The sequence below is a fragment of the Mugil cephalus genome, chromosome 2 (assembly GCF_022458985.1).
Source record: "Mugil cephalus isolate CIBA_MC_2020 chromosome 2, CIBA_Mcephalus_1.1, whole genome shotgun sequence".
In the NCBI taxonomy this organism is placed as follows: Eukaryota; Metazoa; Chordata; class Actinopteri; order Mugiliformes; family Mugilidae; genus Mugil; species Mugil cephalus.
The window spans coordinates 32,331,952-32,358,240 of NC_061771.1; positions in this window are offsets into that span (position 1 = coordinate 32,331,952).

Genomic DNA, 26,289 nt, shown 5'->3' on the forward strand with positions numbered 1-26,289 from the left:
TTAATGTTGTCATTCTGTTTTTAGTTAAAGCTGCTGTTCAGGGTATAAAGAGAACAATTAGCCGTAATTTATGTGAATGTAGTTCGTCTTTGACTTTGTGCATGTGTGTGGCCTGTAGCTGCTGCAGCGTCTGTTGCAACAATCAACCTCCTGAACCATTGTTTTGATGCTGGTGCAGGTACCAGGAGCTGGACTTCATGTGTTGTCCCTCTCAGCTACACTACTGCTATGAGAACTTAGTAAATCTCGGCAAAAGCATTATAGTTCCTAAAGTTGTGTGTGTGAATTAAGGTTTCCCCCAACAGGCTTTTAAAATGTACAATAGTCATTATCTCTGACAGCGAGCTCTAAACAGCCAAGAACACCTGTCATAGCGTATTGGCAATTAGTTGCATCCCCTCCAGGAGCGAGATGTGTGAGCTTAAATCTGCAGCGTTATAGTTTAGTGAAGGCAGTGTTTTACACTGATAGGTGATTCCATTCTTATGGCAACTTTTTTAAAACATATGTAAATAGTGGGAAGCAAACATCAAACACTGACAGAGTTCCAGCTGTCCCCCCACAAGGTCAGTTTGATTTTTTTTTCCTACTCTGTATAAAATTATACTAATTTATATCAGGTGTCAGGCTCTGGTCACTACTCGCGCATAAACAAGATAATTAAAGAGAGCTGAAGCGTGTTTTCTCTCTCTGTTTTTTTTTGCACATGTGCTATCTGCATTGGTGGCTAATGGAGGAAGGATCACTACTGCTGCCAGGAGTTCATGAAGCTGTCAGGAATCTGAGCGCGTCTATAGATCTTCTGATGAGTTTCATAAAAATCTGGCTTTGTTTACAATGCGTACGCTAACAAAGAAAGGTATCTAGAAAAATATTTACAAGAGTAATGAGGATATGACTTATCATGATGTGATTGTATTTAATGTTGTCCCCTCCCAGCCTGAGCTCCACTCTCACTCCAACTCTTGTTGAATTCACTGGAACCACAGACTGTATAAAGATGGACGATGGAGTAGCTCCTCTAAAGTGAAGCCAAAGCAAGTAGAGCTCCCCCTGGTGGCTGGAGGCTGCAGTATAGGTCATAAGCTCCACCTCCTCCATGTTAGTGCCCTTCAGTCAGTGTGACATAATGGTAACCACCAGTTGCCATGCCAACCGCTCTGTAAAGCATTCCCACGGGGCCGTGAGAGTTGTAAAAAATAAATAAGTACAGTGTTTATTCGTGTTAACCCTTCAGAACCTTCAGAAAACTCACATTATTTGCATTACCGTAACTCAACAATGGTTTATACTGGTGAGAAAATTGAACACTGGGAAGTTGTGCTTTTGTCTGGAAGACATTTGTAACATCTCAAGGGTATAACTAATTTTGTTTTTACCAACAAATTCCTCAAAACAACTCTCTCTTAATGGGTCTCTCTGGTCTTGCTTCTCCTCCCAACCTATAGCCAAGCAGTGGTGCATCATCATTACCGTAATGGCAGCTTTTTTTTTTTTTCTTTTTTTTTTCCAGAAAGCACAACTTTGCAATGTTCGACCACTATTTGAATTTTGTCCCTTGGTGTGCTACGGTAATTAAAATACTGCAATTTATTTTTATTTTTTTTACTGCGATTGAGTCTGGGACACTGACTATGGACAAACCCATCGTGACTTCACCCACTGGATTCTGAACCTTGAAAATGGAGCCTGAAGTGGGCGGAGCCTGTGGTCCACACGTAGGATGAGCTTTACCAGTGACTACCACCTGTCACTCAAAGCAGGTACACTCCTAATTATGCAGAATTTTAAACCTTAATGAAAAATAAAAAGTTCACCCCCCGTACAGTTGTCTTGAATAGTGAAATAAACTATTGAGACCAAAATCAGGCTGTAAACATGTTTAATAATGCTGTAAAGTTGGGTTTTTTAACATGGGAGTCTGTGGGGATTTGCTCCCTTTTGGAGCCTCTAGTGGCCACTCGATGAACTGCACTTTGTTTTGCACTGCATGAGTTTCAAGGCTCAGACCTGGACATTGATGCTTGGTCTGGAAGAAGTATGGACAGGTTACTGATATCATACTTTTCTGATATCACTCCAAAGTCGCTAGATGGTGCCGCCCGTATCCATGGGAAAATAGCATCAGTTTGGCTAAAGAAAGGAAGTGGGGATGCATCGTCCATATTTATACATCTGTGGCTGGGAGTAAGGTGACATAGCATGGGGCAGATGGTGGCTCAGTGTCAATGGAATGGCATCACAACCAAGCAATGCAGCATAGCTGTAGCATGCAGCCAGAACAGAGCAGGAGTTTTGGGGAATTTAAGAGTGTTAACAGAGCCTCAGGGGCAGATCTAATCAATCACTGTCTCATTTTTCTGTTATCCACAACACAGCAACACTCTGAAAACCACCTCCAAATGTGGTCTGAGCTCACGCGTCCTCAACTAAGCTGGACACTTAGGACCAGATCGCCCAGGACCGACGTTAACCTGAGGTCTGAATGTAAATAGCACAACAAAGTAATCTGGATGTAACCCCATCCCAAAGAGTTACAGTAAATATGACCAGGATGTCACCCTTCCCGTCTAATAGCAAAGCCATAAATGGCCATGGACAAACACACACTGACAAACACACACACACACTGACAAACACACACACACTGACAAAGACACACAGGGTCTTTTTTAACCGTCACTGGTTTATGTCGGATCAATGATATCGATCTGCTTCGCTCCTCTCACTTCATCATACTCTATAGATACACACATACTTATACAATCACTGACTACATCAATGACCACTGACACATCTAAAACACACACACACACACACACACACACACACACACACACACACACACACACACACACACACAAACGTATCATGAACTGTGTTCGGAACAATGACAGTCGTAACTGAGAGCACATTGATTAAATCATTATGCCGCTAATTGACTGGAGGCATTGATCTGAGCACAGCAAACACACACACACACACACACACACACACACACACACACACACACACACACACACACACACACACACACACTCAACACATACAACACACACACTTTTAAACGCAACAGTCCAACACTAAACTATACAATATAGTTTTTTTTCTACTTTTCAATCATTCCTTCCTTCCTTCTTTCCCTCCTTCCTTCCTTCCTTCCTTCCTTCCTTCCTTCCTTCCTTCCTTTCCTTTGATTGCTACTTTGTCTCCTTTCCTTTCATCACACACAGGTCAACCAGACAGATGTTAAAAACACACGGTTGGATTTTGAGATGCTCCGCTGTCCAAACATTCATTAATACTTAATGAAGACAGAGAAAATGATTGATTAGCTTTTATTAGCTGCTCTGTGTAAAGGTGAGAATGGCCTTTCGTTAACTGATTAGATTGCAGTAAATAAATAATTAGATCAGGGCTGTGTACAACTTTCTTAGTCCAGGATTTCAAACTGATTAAATGCAGTTTTTTTTTCCTTCAAAGGATCAAGACGTCGTTCACAGTTGTTGTTGTTGTTTTATTTCATTATAGTTTCATTCCTCTTTTATCTTTTTTTTTGGAGAACAAGATCCTTAGCATCAGGTCTATCCAAAAAAAAAAAAAAAGAGAAAAGCATCAATTATATGTGCACACACAAAATAAAGACAACTATTGAAAGTTCTTTATTATCTCCCCAGGCAGTGGTTGTGGGGAGCTGTTTTGAAAAAAGAAAATAAAGTTACAAACTTACACTTTGATGCAAAATGAAATTTAAAGTCAAGAGAATGTAAAAATATTATATGACTCATTATCTCTGGGATTTGAGGGGGTGGGTTTTTTCAAAGTGTTTCTTTCATTTTCACTGGAAAAAAAACACAGTAAATCAAAGTTCAGACAGATGATTTGATGCAAAGTCAAGATGTTGCTGCGTAGAATTCAAAACCATTCAGAGAAAAGAACAAGCTCAGGAATGAAATGAAGGATGACGAGATGGACGACACGCGTGGCAGTTTATCCGGATGTGTTGGATTTTATGTGGTGATTTATTAATGTGTTCATCACATCAGTAAAGGTGGAGCCGATTTAAATACTGACAGGAAGTTTGTGAATTCTCACCAATACAGTATCATCACGTCATGATTTAGCTTTTAAAATGAATCCGAATCTTCAAAGTAACTAAAGCTGTCAGAAGTAGTGATATTCAATACCATCGATTTCCTTTCAGATCTGATACCGAGTAAAATTCAGGCTGGTATCGACGATACCGATCTGATACTCTCTGTAAATACACCCTAATGTGTCTGGTAGACTTTAAAAAAAAGCTTATTTCAAATCACAACTTCATAGAAAATACAAGACATCAGAGAAATGTATCTATTTATTTTAAACTCTGAAGTATGTTGAGGTAGTGGCCTCATTTACTACTATAGAGAACAGAAAAACCAAACAGACACACAATCAGACAACGTGTGTGAAAATGATGTTTCAAACACTAAAAAAATAAATAGATGAGAAAAATAATAAGAGCATTAAAATAAATAATTGTTTAACTATTAAGAACTATTATAAAATGAAACCTTGCATTTTAACTGTGACACTATGTTCTCCTACTGGTATCGAAAGTATCTATAGTTTGATTTGAGAATCAGTTTTAGAACATAAAGACCTGGTATCAGAAGTATCGGTATTTCAGTATCGATATATAAGATGTAGAGGTGCAGTGGCAGCACGAAGTGTCAGGGAAGTTTTCAGAACCAGGAATAAAATCAGTTTGAGTAAAACATTTTATGCGTCTGCTGCTGTTTAACGGTTACACAATAGCAGATTTAATATATAGTGAAGGGCAGAGACTTCACCGGTGTCACACAACTGGATCCTCAGAAATCATAAAGAGAGAGTTGTGGTGTAGAGTTTGTGGCCAGCGTTAAGACGATCAGCTGTGTCGTCTGCAGGATGTCTGGCCTCATGTCCACAGGCCAGTTGTCAGCGACACACCATGATCCTCCTCTTTTAGGGCATTTGGCGAAGTTGCTAATTGCTGCTAAGAGGATTTGGACTGGATTAGGTGTTGGGATTTTTTGAAGTCGACTGTTGTGTGATGAAAGTCAAGTGGACGCGGACTAGTCTCTGATGTCGTCTCTAATAAAACCCAGTAGAAAGTAATGAATCTATATCGTTGACCTGAGAACGGACAGCTCATGTGCTCCACACTGTGAGCTGCAGATATGTATGGTCTGTATAAAACCAGGCTGCATTTCCTCGTCCTCCACAGCCTGGTGGTAGATGGATATTGGAGCGGGTATTTCTTTAATAACTTCATCAGATAGTTGATGTGCAGCCTCCTTCTCTCTGGTACCACAGGATGTTTGGTCAAGTTGTTTTCTGATTGATGTCCAGAGGATCTGGACCGTTCCTCTGTTAGCATTAGCCTTAGCATGTCTTTGTAGCTGCAGTAGCTGGATTTCAGGACTGACATGTCTCGGTGGTATGGGCTTCATCTTTAGTGGAGGATTTCCACACACATGATAAACCAACGACCCAGTGGGCTCCTCACCTGCCAACTTTTTCCCAAACGTTGAACGTCCTGTGACAGTGTTGCTCCAGCCGTCACTCCAAATGAAGGACGACTGAAAAGCCTTTTAAAATTTGACATTTGGAACTGATGTTTGAGGATTTAGACGCCTGTGCATGCAAAAACGTGCACACACACACACGGCCATGTCAGGTCGTTTAGACCAAGCGCAAAGGAAGATTTCATGTTGTTTGTTTCTGTCTCTGCGGGAGAGGAACGACGTAAGAAACTGAGGTTAATTTTAAAAACACAGTGTGTTGTACATAACCTTTAATTAACCTACTGTAGGTTAAAAGCACACGCACACAGCACAACTGTGCGCCCTGCAACACATGTCAAACAACAATAGACACGCACAGAAAGGATTAAACGAGGACGAACACACGTTCACAACACACAAAGATCCACACCTGTTGACACTCGGGTGCTGAGTGACTTCTAGTTTGGACCAACAGTGTGCTGCATTTCACGACAGGTGGCCAATTAGCAGCAGCCTGAGGAGGGACCTCCTGCTGGGGTTATAGCTCCTGGCCAATTAGATGGCTTGATTTATACCAGCAATAACTCTCGGCACTCACACTGCAGCACACGCTGGGCGCTCTCACACACAGGTACATAATGAAGTGAAGTGAAGATCAGTATGTACACGCAGAGCGAGGAGACATAAACACAACAGCAAATGAAATTGCGGCTCCCCTATATGTGCTGTAATCATCTGCAATTAGAGCCTTTAGCAGGATTGTTCATATTTCAGCGCATCCAACTGTTGCTGCATCAGCACGCCTCGACATTTTCAATATGCGCTCTGAGCCACGGCACACGTATCGGATTATTATTTACATGGCAAAGTGCAACATGTTTCTTGTTAGTTACATCAGGAAAATGTCAATGATTCGAACCAATAAAAGAAACGGGAAAGAAATAATCGAGGAATGTTGGAATTATTGCTCACAAACTTCTGGTGAAACTACAGCGGTGAAAGTATTTTGATCCTTTACTAAAATGCTCTGATGCCACACTGTAAAAACACTGTGGACGGAAAATGTTATATGTGCTATATATACGTTATATTATTACAATTACAATAATACAAACCAATAATACAAAATAATGAAACAATAAATACTGTTGCGATTAAAAATTAAATCCTCTGTGGAGATGGAACGTTTTTTAAACATTTAAACGTGATTAAAACAGCTGTAATGACCATGTGACCTGCTCCCTCGAAGAGAATCGTTGAGAACCAGAACTGAGCAACATTTAAAGAATTTAAAATCAATTGCTGCAACACAAATTAGATCCCATCCTACGCACTGAGCCACTCGGTTGCATTTTGTTACCACTTTCTGAATCACTGCATGTGTTTCCTTCAACTAGACCTGCAAATTAGGATTTATTTTAAAGCTGAAGAATGAGTAGGGAGTGAATCCAGGACTGATGAGTCATATACGTAGGTCAAGTCCTGCACAGATCTTTGACATGATTCACATACTGGCACTAAGTTGCAGAACCTAGTAACAGGTGCACTGGCGAAAGGGGGTTTACATGAATAATTGTGTTGCAGGTCAGTTTAAGGCAGCAGTATGGGGGGGTCACAATGCTCCCCTTAAAAAGCCCTGATGTGGATCATGGTCACTGAAGTCAAAGACACAGTGTCCAGCTAAAAAGTGCAGGTGTGAACTCTGATCTGGTATCAGTTCACATGTGGAGGTGGTCTGGGACACATTCGTGAACACACAGTGAGTCCTGGGTCACCGTTAAAAACCACCAGCTCAACAGAAGAGGATTTGAACTCATCCATTCCTGAATAAGTGACGTCTGGTTCTCAGCTCCAGGTCCAGAGTCTATTAAAAGACTCATCACTAATAAACAAACTAAACTAGAAACTAATCTGAACTAGAATCAACTCCTGAAAGCTTCCGGCACTTTATATTCTTGTTCTTGGTTCTGAAACAACGGTCGTAGAGATCCATTAGCGACAGCAGCTGGTAAAATACTCCTCTGTGCTAATGATGTCGGTGTTTATTTAGATTCAGAGCGTGGAAATGGATGTGAAGAGCTGGCTGGGGATGGATGTGGGGACACATGTTGAGACCAGGGGTGAACACAGGTACTTGAAACTGGACACTTGAGATTGTGGCCGAGTGGATATTAATGGGAGGTCTGAACAAAACACCAACGCAACAGTCCAAAATAAATAACGCAACCGCGACACTGACAACCTAGAAATGCCATCACGGAGGAGGGATTTGATCACCAGTAATCAAGCAGAAGCAGCCGGTGTCCAATACACTCACCAGGGAAGGGTTTTATTTGAGCGATGGCAGCGACGGCTCATAGTTATTTCTCAAGGCAGTTTCACCAATCAGAGCCAAGGCAAGCTTCTCAGTGAGGCTCTTAGACAGCCTTCCCACTGACATAATGTCCTCCCGCCCAGCAATCAGGGTGTACAAGCCTAACTTCACCATGTATGTATTTCCCAGAAATAAAATAAAATAAATAAATGAACAAGAGTTAAATTTGAAAATGTCAAGGCCAACACAACATCTGCTTTACAAGCTGCTTTCAGCCACAGTCAGTCATTACTCTGTAGCCCGAGGAGATTCAAATACAGTTTTTCCTTTTTATTGCAGACACAAAACTTTCAGTTTTTTGTTTTTTTTTGTCCTTAATAATGTAAATCCTGTCACATTTATTTCCACATAAATGTGGGCCAAAATCTCAAAAATACGTTTTCACCCACTCTGAAGTCAGATCTGTGCCATATGAGCCGTCCCATGTACCCATGAAAATGAGCCGTCCAATAAGTGTAAGAAGGCACATTAAAGAGGCGCAAGCAACTCTAACAATTACATACTAATAAAAATGGATTTGCCAGGAAATTGGATGATGGGACTCGGAGAAGACGAGGCGTTGGCTGGTAATTTTAAAAGCAAGAAAATTGTGATGAGATATTTGTGTCTGAAAAGTCCCAGGCGCACAAACTTTTAATGTCAACCATGAGTGTAGGTGGAGTTTTTTTTATTTTTTTTTTTTATACATACCTTAGTCTCCATCTTTACTGTGTTGTGGCATCACGACACGTTGGGGATCGACAGCCAGGACATCTGGCTGGACGTCCAGCGTATGCAGGTTCTGATGGGAAGAGTTGGAAAGGCAGCGAACACCAGCGTACTCCACCAGCAGGGGATAATTTCTCTCACTGGCTGTGGCCCTAAGCCATCAGTCGAGATAGGTTCCTCAGAACCCCTCAACTCTTCTTTCTTAGCACTGGAGCATGGAGGCAGGCTCGGACTCCATGTCTGGTGCTAATTTATCTCCAGACCTTGATAGATAAGGAATAAGCTTGATCTTGGATTAAATCGTCTGCAGCAGCCATCTCGTTGCGTCACTAAGGCTTTGAGGACAGACCTGTCTTTGCGCAGCCTTTGGCTAAGTGCTTTTTGAGCGTCGGGACAACAGACAACTGTCAGCACCTCGGTGGGATTTTCTGCTGGCGCTGCCAGCTCTAAGAGTGCCCTTGTTTGTGCTGATCTCTTTCATGATGCTATCTGTAGAAACAGTGGTCCTCTTAGGCCTCACGCTAGTTCAGGACTTATACTCGCTCTTGGTTCATTTTTCCTGGATATCAGAGAAGATGAGAGCACGATTATTCCCAAAGACTCCTTTAGGTCAAAGGTTGTATCATTCTGTCTCATGTTTTAAACGCAGCTAGAATCTGGCTTCTGTTTCTGTTTTTTTGATTGGCTGATTGGTTTCTCCTCCCGTATCGTTTTCCCCTGTATCTCATTAACCCCTCAGCCCATGGACATAGTCCTGTCTTTATCTTTGTCTCTGTGGAGTTACCCTCATTTGAGTTTCCTCTGTCCCTTCCTTGTTGATGTACCCTTGTGATTCCCAGTTTCCTGAGTTCTTGTTTCACTTTTGTTTTTTTGGATTACCGTTCCTACCGTGTTTTATGTTCCAGAGTAACGAGGTTTTCTATAAAGCTCTGTTGTTTCTTGCTCTTGTCTCCTCTTGTATCTACATCTGTGTCCTATCTCTTTGCCACTCAACGTAAAAAGCACCATTAATGTGTATAATGGCCCATGCTGTCTGAGAGGAGTTTCAGTTAGTTTCCTCTCTTGCTGAGCCTCCTGCCTTAATGCATGTCACATTCTCTGCTTTTTTTCTGTGTGTGTTTTTGGACTATGTTACCTGTTAGTGACCTGCTTATTGCCTTAATGACAACTCTGAGGCCGACAAAGAGTCTCCAAACATGAACGATCATTTGGTTTCTGACTCGAGTCTCTGTCCGATAACAGGTCCTTATAGTACCATTCACTGGGGGAGGAAAACGTAATCAAAACCGTTTCCTCCAACTATGGATGGATGAATTTTTCCTTGTCCAGTTTCCCTTGTTTCAGCCTGCTGTTACTTTTGGATACACCATGACCCAGATGACTGAGAATCCCCACCGACCGGAATTCCTGCTAAAATAATAATGATATCATTACAATCCTCAGATGTGATAATTAGGAACTTAAAAAATAATAAATCTAGACACATCAGCATCACACTGGGTGATGAAATTAGCTTTCTGATACATGCTTGGAGTCAGTTCTGCTGCTTCCTTGCTATTTTATTAAAGCATATACAGTATGTGAATGTGAGTGCATGTGTTTTAGTTTGCCTTAATTCTTAATAATACCTGGATCCCTTCCTTTGCAAGATGAGCCCTGAGCCCTGAGATAAAATGTAGCCCAGCACAGATGCATGCAGAATGAGTCTCCGACACCCTCTCGTACATACATCCAGAGAAACAAAATATCTCCACCAGACATCGAAGCACAGAGGCGGCCGGCCTGGCTGCCTGCCTGCAATGCCAAGTAGAGGATTACAGAGCAAATCAGAGGCTTACCTGGACAAAGAGCAAAAATAGACAATACACCACGTTGGATGCACAGTAATGACCAACAGTCTTTGTAGAGTTTGCATTCCACCACAGAGAGACTGATGCAAATTTTGCAACGTTTTTTACTTTATATATATATTTTTTATCTCTGCCTCTAATCTTATTTCAGAAACTAACACAAAGATCATACTATAACCTGAACTCGTTCAGGTGTCACACTTTTCTGAGGTACTTATCGGGTCCATGTTGGTTTGGTTTTGTGATTCGTTACAGACATGACAAAATATCGTTGCCAGTGTTGAGTAATTTAGTTAACTCAGTTGCATAAGCTGTGGTTGTTTATTTGGGTCGACTAAGTCAAGGCAGAGCCGGCGTTCTAAAGCTTGGTTCATATCCCTGCAGCTTTCTAAACTGAACCTATGCTGCAGGGGACTACAGCATGTCTACCTGTGCGCTGGTGTGTTGGCTTGGTGAACAGTTGGTGGTGACTGGTCAATATTCGGGGGGATAACTCCTCTCACTGGCTTTGTTCCAAAGCCAACGGCCAAGATACAAGTTTCACCCTGTACCTCACAAAATATAAAACGTGGATAAATGTGGGTGAGTCACTGCAGTTACTGGAACACAGAGAAGACGTCTAAGCGGATGGTTTGTTGGAGTCGGAACAAGAAAGTACTTCTTGTGTTTGTCCGGCTCAATGAGACGGACAAACACAGAGATGCATTTCTGACCAATCGCTGCGAGGTGTTTTTTGTATCTGGTGATCATTGTGGCTTGAGCCTGTGGCTTGAATTTCTGCAGGAACTCTTCTCTTTAGTGAAATGTTTTGGTGAAAATTATTTTACTATCACATGCCAGTTATACTCTCCAAAAAAACAGCCATAAAATCCTTATACATCAACTTTTTTTTTTTTCCATAAATCATTTGGTAGTTTTGAGCAGGTGTGAAGTTGTTTAAATGATTTATGGAAAAAAGCTGAAAAAATATTAATGAATGTGGATTTTATGACTGGTTACATTTTTGTCATGAAGGTGCCTGGAGGGTGCAAAATTGTAAATCTGACACTACATAAAACGTAATGACATATCCAAGTTACAACCAAAGCCTCATCATCCTACTGTTTATTTCATGGAAAATGATGCATTTTTTGTGGCGTTTTTTTTTTGTAAAAGGAAGAAAATTCTGAAAGTTGATGAAATTTTGGTAGTTTTGAGCAGGTCTGAAGTGTTTAAGAGATTTATGATAAACAAAGTAGAAAAAAAAAGATCATGTATGTAGATTTTAAGGCAGTTTCTTTATGTGTGTATATTTGTGCCACGAAAGTGTCCAGATGGTGATAGATAAATTTGCTAAGTCATTTTAAAGTGCATGCTACTGATGGATATGACCTGACACCAGTTAAGAAACAGGTTCATGAACTGGATTTCATGAGTCATGTTGGGTATTGGTGCTTTTTAAATAGTTTTTTCAAACACTGGTTGAAGGTCTGGTCTCTGATGATCTTTACAGATCATGATTCTTGTGCATCGTCCATTTATTTATATTTTACATGTCATCACATCACATTCCTTTACATCTTCACATCGATTAGAGAGTTTCTCCTGCGTCCTCTCAGACGGTTATAACTCAAACGAAGACTTTTTATATGTGTCTTTTGGATAATGAAGGAAATCTATGTCTAAATGAAGTGTGGACTGTTTGCATGTATACAGATCTCTCCTGGAGGATGCAGCATATAGCAGCGTCTTAATTGTGCAATCATTCTGTTTAGTTATCGAGACTTTGTAATTGCCTTCTTGGAACCTGCCATCGTGTGGCATCATTCTGGAGACAAATCACAGAGAGAGCAGATATCAAAATGAAAACATCTGCCACAAAGCTTCTTTAAAGTATTGTAAATAATTGGAGTTTGCAGACAAGGACGGCGCAAGTAACAAACAAGATGGAGAAAGGAAAACAGATAAGAGAGACAGAGTGAGACTGAAAGGGTGGCCTCTTGCTGATTTCCCTAAACCCAACTCTGGAAATAACAAATGTATATGATGCTTATGTCACTTCAGTGTGTGTGTGTGTGTGTGTTATGTGTGTGGTGTGGTGTGGTATGTGTGTTTATGACATTACTGTGCCACCTACTGCTGTGAGGCTGCATTTTAAACAGGAGTGCCATCAATAAGTAATGACAATTCCAGCAAATGGTATAATGAACACACACACACACACACACACACACACATACAAAGAGACAGATACTGTAATTTCTAAAGCTGTGAGATGCATATTGTGAAGGGTGCTTGTTAAACCCAGCAGCCTGTAGCCCTCCTTGTTAGGAGTTTGCTTGTTTCTGCAGATTCCTGTCACGATTACCTTTGTTGCTATAAAAGGTGACACTTTTTGAGTATGCACTCACAGAAAAAACACCCGGGGAAGGTCTCGGTTCTGTGCTATAACAGGACACGTTGGCTGCATGTCTTATGCTGAACCTCAGACCATAGCAAACACTACGTTTATGTGAAGGCCTAATTAGCACCAGTGTATCATGCATGTAGTTTCAGGCTCTGGGTTCTGTGTATAATTTTAGGGCGGTTTTAACTGTTCTTGGCACTATATTAATAAAAGTGAACTGAACTGAATTTCCATCAACTGGCTTTTAGGGAATAAAATTGTGCAGTCACATCCAGACAATGAAAATTATAATTATTCTTTCTTGTCAGCTGGTGCTGTGAAGATGTCAAGCCTAAACCAAACGCTCTTGGAAGTAGGCGAAGTTGCATGTGAAATCAAACTCTTTATGTCACCTGTCAGTGAACACCGACCATGTTTTATGCTGTCTGGTGACGATAAGGAAGACATGCACGGATTTTAACGCACACACAAAGGACGAAGGCAAATGGCAACAGTGATAATTGTTGGGTAACAGCAAAGGAGAGCGTGTTCTTTAGAAGTTGAAACAACCAATTAGTCGTATAAGTTAAGTTTGCTACGACTGGACGTTGAGTGTTGAGAAGAGCTTATAAACATCAGCGATCAAATCCCCATGGATTTATTTCTGACTTCCATCACTGCATCTGTGGACTTACTTCCCTCACCTTTGTCCGTGCTGTGAAATGACAGGGGAGAGGGAAATGTGCTAACGTGTCTTCGCCAATGAGGACATCAAAGTCCGCCGCTGTGGATATTTCACACCAGAGAGCAGAACATTCTGAGTCATCGTTACACAACAGTTATCCCCAGCTCTGCCAAAGTCAAGAAAGCTAAGGCGCCGTTCCAGACAACACAACAGTTCCCATGTGCTTCAAGAGATCCACCAATACGTCTGTATGGAAGCAGGCCAACCCAGCATACATGACCATCCACCTGTGGCACTGGCGTTGGTGGTGCTCATTGCTGGGAGGGAAATTGTCTCCTTCCCTAACATCAGAATACTTGTAATTTGTGCCTTCACTCATGTCTTCCCCACCTAGTTTCTTAGCTCAAAGATCAAAGATCAAAGATCTACACTTCAAAAAAGGGGCCGTCTAAAAACAAGATAAAAACACTAAATCTGAGGGTTAAGGTACTAGTGAAATTATCTTGCTGCATGGACAGATAATTCAAGTTAGACACTTGAAATAAGAAACTAACTCCTAAAACAAGACAAATTATCTTCTAAAAACATTTTTTTGTCTTGGACAGAAAGCTCAGCAGAGGGAAGCGGTTAGCCCTACACTGCAAATTATTTGGTTCTTACCAATAGTGAAGATAGATCTACGCATATCCAACATGATCACCCTCTGCCCCAGTGCCCCCCAAGGCTGTGTTCTATGTCTCTTTCCAATGTGATTCCCAGTTTGCTGTATTTGCTGCACAGATGCGTCTGTACACTACGTTGGTTCAACTTGGTTCTGGTGATCCATGTTGGCTAGACCTTCCAGCAGACCTGCTAGCATCTTACACCCTGCTGTCATGTGCCTGATTGTCTCCTAGGATCACACTATTGTGGTAGACCCTGGTCTACTTAAAGTCTGTTCCTCTGCTGCCATGATCACTATCTCTTTGCATTGTTTTGGTTCAGGCTTTCATTAGAGGTGTACTCCTGGATCTTTGTATTTTCATCCTGGAAAGTGGCTTTATAGGGCATCTGATAACAGGCAGGGCCTAAGTGTTGATAGTCCAATTTCTTGATTTTCACAAAAGTCGCAAGAATCACTAGGTTGCTAAGTAGTAGGGATTGTTTGTAATTCTGCTTACACGTCTTCTAGTAGATGTTCAGAAGGTTCTTCAGTTAGCCTTGTGAACCAGGCTCTGGAACAGACTCGTTGTATTTAAGTGTCTACGTATGTGCTACATCACTGAATATTTATTTTATGCTACCATATAGGTTTTGTTTTTACTAAGGCAAATATCTCAGCAGCATCACTGCAGCAATTCCTATAGAGAATACAAGAGACATGATGCTCCACCACAACCATAAACACCATCAATACTTATAAATATCTCTAAAAATGTTTTTGGAGATGCTGCTTGTGCACCTTTACTTGCACAACATAAGACTGAATGAATTTAAATTCATAGACCGATACGTTTTTGATTGATGCAGTGTGTTGCTATCGTTTTTGCAGCCTTCAAATATGCACACACACATACATCATAGAACACTCCCCACACTCATTGTGTTTGTGTAGCAGTCTGGTGCACATACTAAAAGTCTTGCCTGGTGGCCCGACCTGTTAACATCCCCCCGCTCCATCCTCCATCCTTCATTCAAACTCTGGTAATGGCACCTCCTCAGGCTGCACAATAGCAAGCGCCCCTGAACAATGCAACCACACACTTGCGCTGTGAGTCCCAGACTGGAAAACATTATTATGGTCGAAGACTGTACTCATAATGGCTCTTGGGCCAAAACCTTTTAGGTACATTAGGAGGCTATAAACAGACTTAACCAGTGTGTGGCACCATGGAAAACTCGATTGGACGTGCACCTTAGTGTGTTCTCGCAGGTCTTCCCTCATAGGTAGCTCCTCAGAAATACAGGCTAACAGATGTAGAGACAACATTTTTTGTGCAGCACCATATTTTATTTACACGGCTGCACATCCATACTTGGAGAAGTGGTTCCCATCTTATTGATCTGGATGCCAGCACGGGCTTGGAAGATGCTCAGGGAAATGAAGGATTTCAAGAAAAAGAGAATTAAGACTGGGAACCGCTGTTGAAGAGAGTTAAATGATAAAGAGACCCACACAAAAGAACTTCAGAACAGTTTTGTGATGTGTTAAAAGAGTTACTCTTCAGCGGGTAATTTCGTCACACACCACATGTGATGCATCTGGATGCCTTTTCTTCCGGATTCTGAAGGTGTTAGACTTACAAAGCAATTAATGAGAAGGGGAAAAAATAACTAGAGGGAAAAGTCTCCTGGTACAGAGAATTAATAGGAACATGTGTTTGTGCGGAGGGAGTGCTTCACTTGGTCCGAGTCAAACGTTTGCTGAGATTTGTAATGAACAGGGGCCCGGGGCTCGTTTGGTGACGCTCGCACATTTTGAGCGCATAATGTGAACATGAACGGCCGATGAAAACTGTTAGGCTGAAAAATGAAAACTGTGAAAATTGTGCTGATGCGCGCCTGTTGCTACTGCTGCTGCAGCCACAGCGCTGATGTTACACGTGCCCAGAGAGTCGTGTTATTAAAATGTCAGAACGTTAATCATCCCTCGTCTTTGTGGTCCTGACAAAGCGGTTATCTGCTGTCATGGCGACCACCATATGTGGCAGCGATGCAGACAGATGGAGGACTGTTATAGCAGAGCTGAGTTGATGTGAGATGGAGGATGGTTGACAGCAGCGAGGCCTGATCTCGGGACCACAAACACGTCACTATGGCTGTTTGTGTATTTTGGCATCTTGGACTAAATGTCTGTCTGTTTGGATTCCTTGGCAATGAAGACATTCTAGAAGTCATGTTACTGCTGCAGTCTGGGCTGTAAAGTGCCTTTGGATGAAAGTGTTTTTTTGATAAAAGTCATGCTGCGTCTGTGAAGTGGGCTAGTTAGCAGTTAGCCAGCATACGGGCTCAGTGTGTTCCCAGTTACTATAACCTGCTTGCTCTGTATGTGTCCTTCAACACCTTGACTCTGTGCTAATTGGGACAAACCCCATGTAGTGTGACCCTCAAGGGGTGCCGTACCACAGTTTGCATGCATGTGTGTGTGTGTGTGTGTGTGTGTGTGTGGGAGAGATTCTGCATGTGTGACTCACGAACCATGAGCAGGAACAGGGAAAGAGATGGTTTAAGCGTCCTTTTTTTTTTTTTTTTTGCTTGCTTACCCCACAAAACGAAAGACAAACAGTGTGATCACTGGACTTAATATTAGTCAAGGTATGAAGCATGCTAGGATTTAGCTGTAAAAACCTAAAGGGTACTTGACCCAGATAAAAGGTCCGTGCTGTAGTCAGTGTGGGTGAGTTGTCAGGGAAGAGTTCTTGCTGTTTTTGCATCCCCTGTTCCCTATACAGTGCAACACTGTGCTTATTATGTGTGCATGTTAGTGGGTGTCGGCACATCATTTATTAATGTTGCTGCATCCTTGAACCAGTTTCTCCACAGAAGCCGGCACCATGCTGGGCATCGCATCGACACACTAGCCCATGTCCTTGGTGATGGGAGTTCAATACTTACCTCTTTCTCCTCTCCTCTTTTCAGTAGTTTTAGGATTGTTTTACTTTAACACACAGCTTTTACAAAAAATCCAAGTGGATTCACTGCAGCTGGTAAATCCGTAAAAAGTAAACTTTTTCTATTGGTTGACAGAGGCACACCATCAAATATGAGTCACAGTGTGTTAGATTACTATTACTATTTCACAAATTCCATAAGGTAGCAAAACCTTTCCAGTATTGTATATAAATGTACTCGCCAGAAACCAGTGACTCAAAATGTGAGCGTATTTTCACACAAATGCTGAGAGTAGACAAAAAGAACCCAATAAGATGAATGAAACCCAAATATTAAACTTGTGCATTTATTCATTTAAGAAGATTAAAGTTTGATCCCAGAACAGAAGCAGTTGAGTTGTGAGATGTTGGTGGTTTCCTCTCATCAACTGATGCTACAACATTTCTACTGGATGAAGGTCAGGACTTTGACTTGTTCCTAAACATTCATCTGGTTCTTCTGGAGAACCACTGGTGTTCTTGGGCTCCTTGTCTTCCTCCATGACCCAGTTTCTCTTCACATTCAGCTCATGGACTCATGTCCTGACATTTTCTTTTAGAGTTCACTGGTAGAATTCATAGTTCATTGGTCCATCAGTGATGATGAGCTGTACTGGTCCAGATGAAGCAAAGAACAAAAAAATAAATAAATAAATAAAAGCTAAATTCCTTCCGGGCATCCATGAGTGTTGATGGTGGTACGCAAACACAAGGTTTTTATTTTAATTAATCAAGCAGCGAAGCTAAAACAGTTTTAATCCTTTTATGTGACTTTGGGGACCCAGCACAAAATCCGACCGTCTGACTTTTAACGTGGGTGGGTTGGAATGAAAACGGCTTTTGCCAGTTTTCATTGTGAACAAAACCTTTTTCTAATCAGAAATGATGAATTTCTGGTTTAAATTTACAGTTATTTGCGTTCTATCCTCTCGACGTTCATGGCTGAAGCACCTAAAAACCCAAACTCCTCCTCCCCAGGAACCCTACACGGTAAATGAAGTCGACTTGATTTGATTTAGTTTTGATTCAGGTCAGTGTGATCAACGTATCACCTGACTCACCTGCCAGATACTAACATTTATTTATCTGTGGTCTGGTTCAATCCACCACTGATGCAGTTCTTATAAATGAGCTTCTTGGAAGTGAAAAACCACTTATTAAACGTGTGCGCTCCTTGTAAAATGCGACCAAGTGTTGAATGTGAAAAATGGAAAAATGGCGTATGTTTCTCTCGATAGATGCCTGGATCTGAATAGCGCCATTGTTCGTTTCCATTCATGCTTTCGCTCACCAAACAAAAGGTCGATTTACTCGAGAGCCGACGGCCAGCGAGCGATTTATTAAGGAGCAGTGTAACTTTCCTAAGTGGTCGGATTGTGGATGGAAGTGTTTGATGGGTAAATTGCGAGCTGTGGGGGCCAGAGACTGCACAGCCTTGAGTCCCAGCGTCACGCCAACACTGAACAATCTGTAATTGGCACCAAATAGAGACACCCAACTGTCTCCCATAAGGAGAGTCACAGAAGAAAAGGAACAAAGGAGTCTGAATTACAAGATGGCAAGAACAGTGAGGGATCTGCCACTGTGACCACTATAGACCCAGTCTATCCCTCTCTCTTCTGTTCACTGCTTTTCTTTCCATCTGCCCGTCTTCCTTCCTTCCAGATCTCTCTATCATCCTCCCATTTTTATTTCATTGCATTCCAGTGAATTTCTCCCTTTTCTCCCAGGCCTTCGTATTCTCTCTGTAATTCTGCCTTCATTCTCTTGGTTGATATGTAGATTTACGTAAACTCTGAGGTTCCTCACACACTCTTATTACTGTAGTTACTGTTATTCTATCACGTCTAGTTTTAAAATCATCCCTCCATCCCTGTCCTCTAACTCTAAAGAAACGTTTGGTTGTTTTTCTCCATCTGTCACTTGTTAATTCGAGCACAAATAACATTTGAAAGATTACATTTTTATTTCGTTTCATCAAGAGCGTTTTCCATTTAATCTACTGCTGCACTTGATGCGGCTGAAAACGATTCTTACTCTCAGAGCTTTGTAGCTGTAGCGCTAATATTTCCACGGCCATATGGTGTTTTCCTTACACCTGAGACTTTGAAGCCATGGAGATGCGGCTTCTCAATGTGATGAATCATACCACGAGAGTCAAGAAAACAGAAGGTCGCACATGCTTATCCCTGTGAAGCCGGACGTGCGACCACTGGCAGGAGAAGTGAATCATCATCGACCATCTTGTGACGGTTCAACGTTCTTTGGGGAAACTTTCCTACCTGGCATTCATTGGTGTGGACGTTCCTTGGACGTGTAGATCCCACCTAGACCAGACCAGGCACCCACCACCACCCCATGGCGATGACACTCCTTGATGGCGGCAGGATGCAGCCACAAAACCACAAAAGACTTCAGGAACAACTCCAAAAAAAAAAAGAACATCACAAGATCCTAAACTAATGAAGTATCTGTGGGATGATCCACAGAGGACGCTCCCCTCAAAGACCCCCACTACTACCTACACCGTATTAGTCACAATATTGGGAAGTGACAGAATTTTTTCACTACTGAGGCCTATGACTACTCAGACTATAGGGGGACACTTGTTTCCCCCTTAGAAAAAATAAACACTTTCTGTCTTTGCTCTGCTGAAGATGGACTTAAAAACGTATATTTTTGTCTCTGAATGTCTTCTCTGAATAGGTAAATATAATTCTAAATTCAAACATTTCCCGTCGAGTCCTTTTTTTTAAGTAGCTTTCCAACATCGTACCTGACTTTGCAGAAGTGAGTTGTTGATGTGATTCACAGTGATTCAGGCGGCATTTTCTCTTGCTCTATTGTACTTTCCCATCTGGACCTCTAAATGTATTTCAAGTATTTTAACAATATTTCCAGCTCTCGCTCATTCGGTGTGAGTCACCACCTGTCAGCCTCAAAGTTCATCCTTCATGAAAATATATGGTTTAAAGCGACTTCCTCTGGACGCAGGGCAAAGTCTGAACATTTCTCCACGTTTCACTGTCAGCCTGGGTCTATGAACATCACCGGGAACACAAACCACACAGATACCAACGCTTTTATCTGCAGTGTTTTTAAAACGAATAACAAAAAGTCTTTGTGCGTATGATGAGTTGTACCTAACTCACTTTGCTCAACAGCTTTTACACCAGTGATGATGCTGTGAATTAAACAGCTTCAATTAAGAGTCAGCAACAAGGAAATCTGAAGAATGTAATCTGGGTCTTGATAAGACACCAGTGACGTTTGTGAAGTTTAGCATCTAAACGTCTGAATGTGGAGGCCAGGCCGTGAGCTGTTACACAAAGCCACACGTTTACATTAGTTTTAATGCAGCTGTGAGTCCTGAGCCCCTTCACAGCTGCACTTGTGTATTTCAGTCTTTCTTTTAATCCAAAGTAAAAAATATTTTTCATTACAGAGATGTTTTTTTCTGTTTCATTCTCTCACAGCAGGATGTGTGCAGCAGTGTAATGTTTAGAACATGTTTTTCTGATCATTAAAGACTGAAGTAACGATCAGACGGAAACAGCTTTCCATGAAACACGTTGCACTGAGCTGTAATTTTCTGTAGTTGGATACAAATCGTGAATGAAATAAAAGTTTTAAAAAAATCGTGGAAACATGAAAACAGTCATAAAAATATCTAGTTTCGGCTACATCCTGAGTTACAGCATGACAGGAGCAAAGCTAAAAAATACCTCCAAGAGTAAAAAGATTCTACATCCTGTAGCTGCTCGAACCTGTGTGACCCAGACGTGAGTCTGCACCGTGTTATTTGGGCTGAAGTTACAGTAAATGTCGAGCACAGTGAGTGTTGAGAGCGTTGAGACTGAGGCCATGTTCAGACCTGGACATATGAGAGGTCTGATCACAAGTGTCCAGCTTAAAGTGTGAACACACCTGGGAGATGGTCTGGGACACATCTGATCTCCAACTAACCCCCCGTTTCATGTATTAAATGTCTGGTTCCTGGTCCTTAAACTAATGGAAACATGTATTTGTCACATTAGAACATCAGAGCTGATTCAGACACTTGACAACATTGGACACCATCAGGACACTTGTTCTTCTTCTTCATGGTTCCTGATAAACCAGTTCAGAGGGGGACCTTGTAGACCACGTTAGACCCTGATTAGATTAGACGATGTTTCCTTGATCTTCTCTGACTGAAAACCACATTACAATAAACAGGATAAAGGAACAATGACATGAAGTTACTGGACGAGAACGACAGAACGTGCATCACAACATGGAATTCCAAGGACGGACAAACCAAGAAACCCAGCGTCTGATGTGAGTTTGGGCTGAAATCCAACATGAATTTGAGGACTAGATGATAAACGAGTAGATTTCACTAATAGATGGAGGAGAACGGCTTCTTCCAGCATCAGCTCTCACCTTTAGATAAAATGTCTCAAAGACGCAGACGAGGACAGTAGGTACTTTTGCAAATCAGTGACATGAATGACAATAATGGTAAAACATTTATTGAAATAAAATTAATACATACAAATTCAAGTAACACACTGTAACGCCAACTATTCTAATCAAATTAGAAACCGATCTCAAGCTTTTCACTTCTTCTAAACTTTAAAACATTAATTTATAAATTAATGGATCCTGAAAACAGCAACAACAAAATCAGAAGCCGTTGTTGTTTTTGTTCAGGTGCAGGTGAATGTTGCATTTTCCAGACAGTCGGGCCCTTAGGAAGTAGGAGTTTGCAGTGTTGATGCTCATTTCCAACCACCGGACAGTGACTCACAGTATCTGACCTGTGTAGGAACAGAATTAGATGCTCCTCTTCGTCTTGTTTGACAGGTCCTTTGTCTTGCATGCAGAGTGCCTGTGTAGTGGAAGCTTCTTTCTAGGGACACCCATTGACTCACAGCCATGACAATACGATAACCAGTTGTTGAGATTTTTATTTGTCTCAAACAAGCACAATCATCGAAACAAACATTCGTTGAGAAAAGGAAAATAAAAATGACACGCTGTGTTGAAGTCAAGTTTGGGCTGAAGGAAGCAGAGCTCAAGTTTTACTTTTCAGTTGTTTTAATAGTTTTACACCACAAACAGAGGTGCACATACTCCCCAGAGCTGAATGGATGGAAGTGCTGTTTAAAATGATGATTATCTCTTAAATTGTCCTCTCCCTCTCTGACCATGAACATCAGACATAACATGAGAACTTATTCCAGGCTTTAAACTAAATCTGACCTGTTTTAAATTCAACTAGGTCCCACAACTTTAAAATACTGGATTTTAAGAACAAATGATTTGTGTGAGGAAGGAACCCAGCATGATGAACCATCCTTAGGACTCTTTTTTTTTTTTTTTTTCTAAAATGCAAATCTTTTATATGTATTTCCCCAAACTTGAACACAGTAGGACAGACATGGATCAATAAGAGCATCGTACAGTATTAGAAGTGATTTCTGATCTAAAATAAGTTTAATTTTGTCCAGTGCACTTTGGAGCACAGATATTTAATGTGAGGTTTCCAGCAGAGCTTCTGATAAATTATAACACCAAGAAAATTAATTCCACAGACTCTTTTAATTTCCACATTTTCTACCTCTTGATTAATTTGTTCAGGTGTAATGGAAATAAATTATCATTAAACCTGAAAAAAAAACTAACTTCATGTTATTTGGAAATTGCCAAATTAATCAAGAGGTTTGTTTGACGTATCCACAGCGTGAATAAATAACTTAAGAGGTGGTTCTTTTTTACCTTATGTGGAGCATCAACACCTACGGCCATGAACTTGATGCCTGGTGATTCCACAGACACGATATGTTTGAACGTCCTTTCCCATCGTTCTATGTTAGAAACACGCTGGGTTCTGCCGAAAGAACATCGATCACTAATCTGTTGTCAAACAGAACATGTGGCTGCTTCTTCTTCATTTCTGCATCTGCACTTAAAGCGTTTGTGAGAGCAACAAACAAGTTCACTGAGGAAAATATTTGTCAAAGTACCGCAGGAGGCACCATGAATAACTTTAGCACAGTGTTTCCACTGGTTGTCCTGATGCATGATCTATTTCCCTGCAGATATGTTAAATGAGTCCACCAGGCCCATTTTGTCCCAGAGCACAAAGGTTCTTATTGCTTCTGACTTTATCTGCCTTTGAAACGGCACCGTTTGCTCATCAACATTTGTTCTTGATGGGGAGCATGAAATTTTAGGGAGAAGCGGATCAATAAGTGACTTCTTTTACCACTGTTAAGGTGCCATGTTGTCACCAAAGCGAAGGAAACGTTTTATTCCTTCACAAACCTTCACCTGAGCAAATACATAACACTCATGTATGCTACAGTACCAATGAACTCCTCCAGTTATTTCTGATCCAGTTTGACAGCACTGTTTGGATTTTATTGTGTACCAATACAGATTGTTTTGTCCCACAACACTACCCAAAAGATCAGCTTCCAAAAACTATGTGAAGTGCTGGATGGGCGGGTCTGACTTCATCTTCATCACTGCTGCTTTCATCACCTGGAGCACAACATAGAAATCACTTCAGAAAAGTGTAGACAATTTATCTACATGACACAAACATCATGTTCATGTGGTTAAATTCACAAACGCAGGAGGAGGAGTTAGAGATCCTGGGGACAAATACTCCAGATAGATCATTCTGGTTGTTTTATGTTGTGTGTCTTTCTCCTTCTGTGACCAGGTTGTTGTTATTTATTTATTTCAGTCATTTATTACTTTCACTAGTTGTAATAAGCAAGTGTGTTTTTCAAAGTCATTCCTGAGCATCCTGCCCCGGTACCAGCGCACGTAGCATCAGGGGCAAGGCAGGGCTGCTCAAAGTGCTGCCCCAGCCCTGTGTGTGTGCACGTGTGTGTGTGTGCACGTGTGTGTGTGTGCATGTGTGTGCATGAACACTCGGTAGCCCAGGCCTCCCCACAGTGCTTCACTGTAGGTGTGCAGATGAAAGCTCTGCTGGAGAGTCAGAATATACACACATGTACAAACACACACACTCACACACACACACACACACGCACACACACAGAGAAGGAAAAATGTTTGAAGTGGCGCCCAGCGGCTGAGTTGAGTTGTGGCCGTAACTTCAGTTTGACATCTGGGTAAAATCCCCTTGAGAATAGCTCCCACATTCTCACTAACCCCCACCCCCACCCCCACCATCACCCCCACCCTCACCCCCACCCCACCCTTCTCTCTATGTCTTTTTCTGTGTGAACTCTGCCAATGGCGACGCGACCGGTGCCCCGATGCGATTGGCTACCGAGCACAGCGACGTCCTCAAATTGAGTCGTAACTAAGTGTGAGCGACGTTTCCACTGCTGACACAGAATAATATAATTTATTTATTTACGCTTATATTCGTACTAAACATCCAGGTCCATTTCTAGCTGTGTTGTCTTTGTAGATGGTGGAGACGTGATCTGTATGAAAAGAGCACGGCATGATTTTATACAGTGTTTACTTCCTAAATTCTAAACACATCAAACGCATTTTGTTGTTTTATTGTCAGGGTGACGTATTCTAATAAATGCACATACGAACACATACTGACCCTAAGTCAGTAACTACTGAACCGTCCTGTTCACATATAACCGGCGGGATTCTCCTTTTATTGTGGCAGCCAGCAGTGATTCAGCTCCTGCTTCTATGTGTGGACAAAACAAACACAAGGAAACAAGAGGAAAATTACATCAGCACACTGCTAAGCTAGCAAAGCTAACACTAGCATTACAGGTTATATCACAGCCTGTACATGTTCAGATGTATGAATGTTGATTTAAATGGAAAATAAATGGATTAACACATAGAAGGTACCACAGAAGAGAAGGAAGCTTCTAAACCTTTTAATATTCAGGTATAGAAACATTTTGACAGTACAACAGATTTTGTGTAATTATAACAAAGTGTACGTCGATAAGAATCGACTTGTTTTTACTCTGAGGCGTCTCTGGGTTATTTGACTTTAAGACATATTGGAAATATTCACACGTTCACGAGCAGTAAAGAGCCTGCGCGTCGGTGGTTATTTTCTGATTTCAGTTTTTTTTTTTTAACTTTCTGCAAACTCAGCACAGCCTCTATCATCGCACACTGCGCACGGTCATGTAAAGAAAATATGCATGAAAGGAAAAACAGGCTGAAGGACAGAAACACGTTCAAACTGCACTCACTTCATTTTGTTTATTTGAGTTTTATTTTAGGGGAAAAACTCCCCGATAATAGACGCTTTTATACTTTGTGTATTTGTTTATACGCTGGATTTTACGCATGTTTTTTGATTTCTCTTTTTGAACCCGTGTTCCCGTTGATTCCCATTAATCGCTGCACGTTCGGCCCCAAGTAAAGACGTTCAAATGACAGTTCCTTCCATCCATAAAGCTCAACGAGGTGGCACCAGAGACACGGAATGTGACTTATTTATGTTCCGACGGATGAATGTGCTTCTGCAGATGTTCATTTGCTGTGATGAATTGGGAATTAGTCGCCTGGACGGCTGCCAAACCCACGGCGCCGCTGGTTTCACCAGGAACGAGCGAGAGGTCGGAACCGGCTCCCGTGATTCAGGAGCGCTCCATCTTTTTAAAATAAATTCAACTTAATATTTCACAGTGTCTCCTCTGGTGTAGGCCGGGGTGTGTGTGTGTGTGGGGGGGGTCCTTCCCAATGTGACCTACTGCTGCTGCATTAAATCAAGAAGTATAAAAAAAAAAAAAAACAAGGTTTAATTTTAATTAATTAAATTGACTGAAATTGATTATGAGACGATGTCATTTTCATTTCCACGTTTTAAATTTTGTTCCAAATTTTTTTTATTATTATCATTTTTTTTTTCTTCATGAAATGCTTCAACACGTGTGTTTATCTGTGTGGGAATATGTTCAGCGGACGCCTCGGGCAAAACACAGAACCCAAAGCCCAAAGGAGTTCTTTTGAAATCCACCAAAAATAAGTCATTACTTCTGGGGCGTCCCACTGTGTGCGCGCGGACGAGCGTGCGCGCGTGTCTTTGACTTTTTCCCCGCTTGTGCGACCGTACGTGTGTCTCTGTGCGCGTCTGCAAGTAAGTAAGTAAGCGAGGACTGCGGGCCTACCTGTGATACCTCCAGCCGAGTT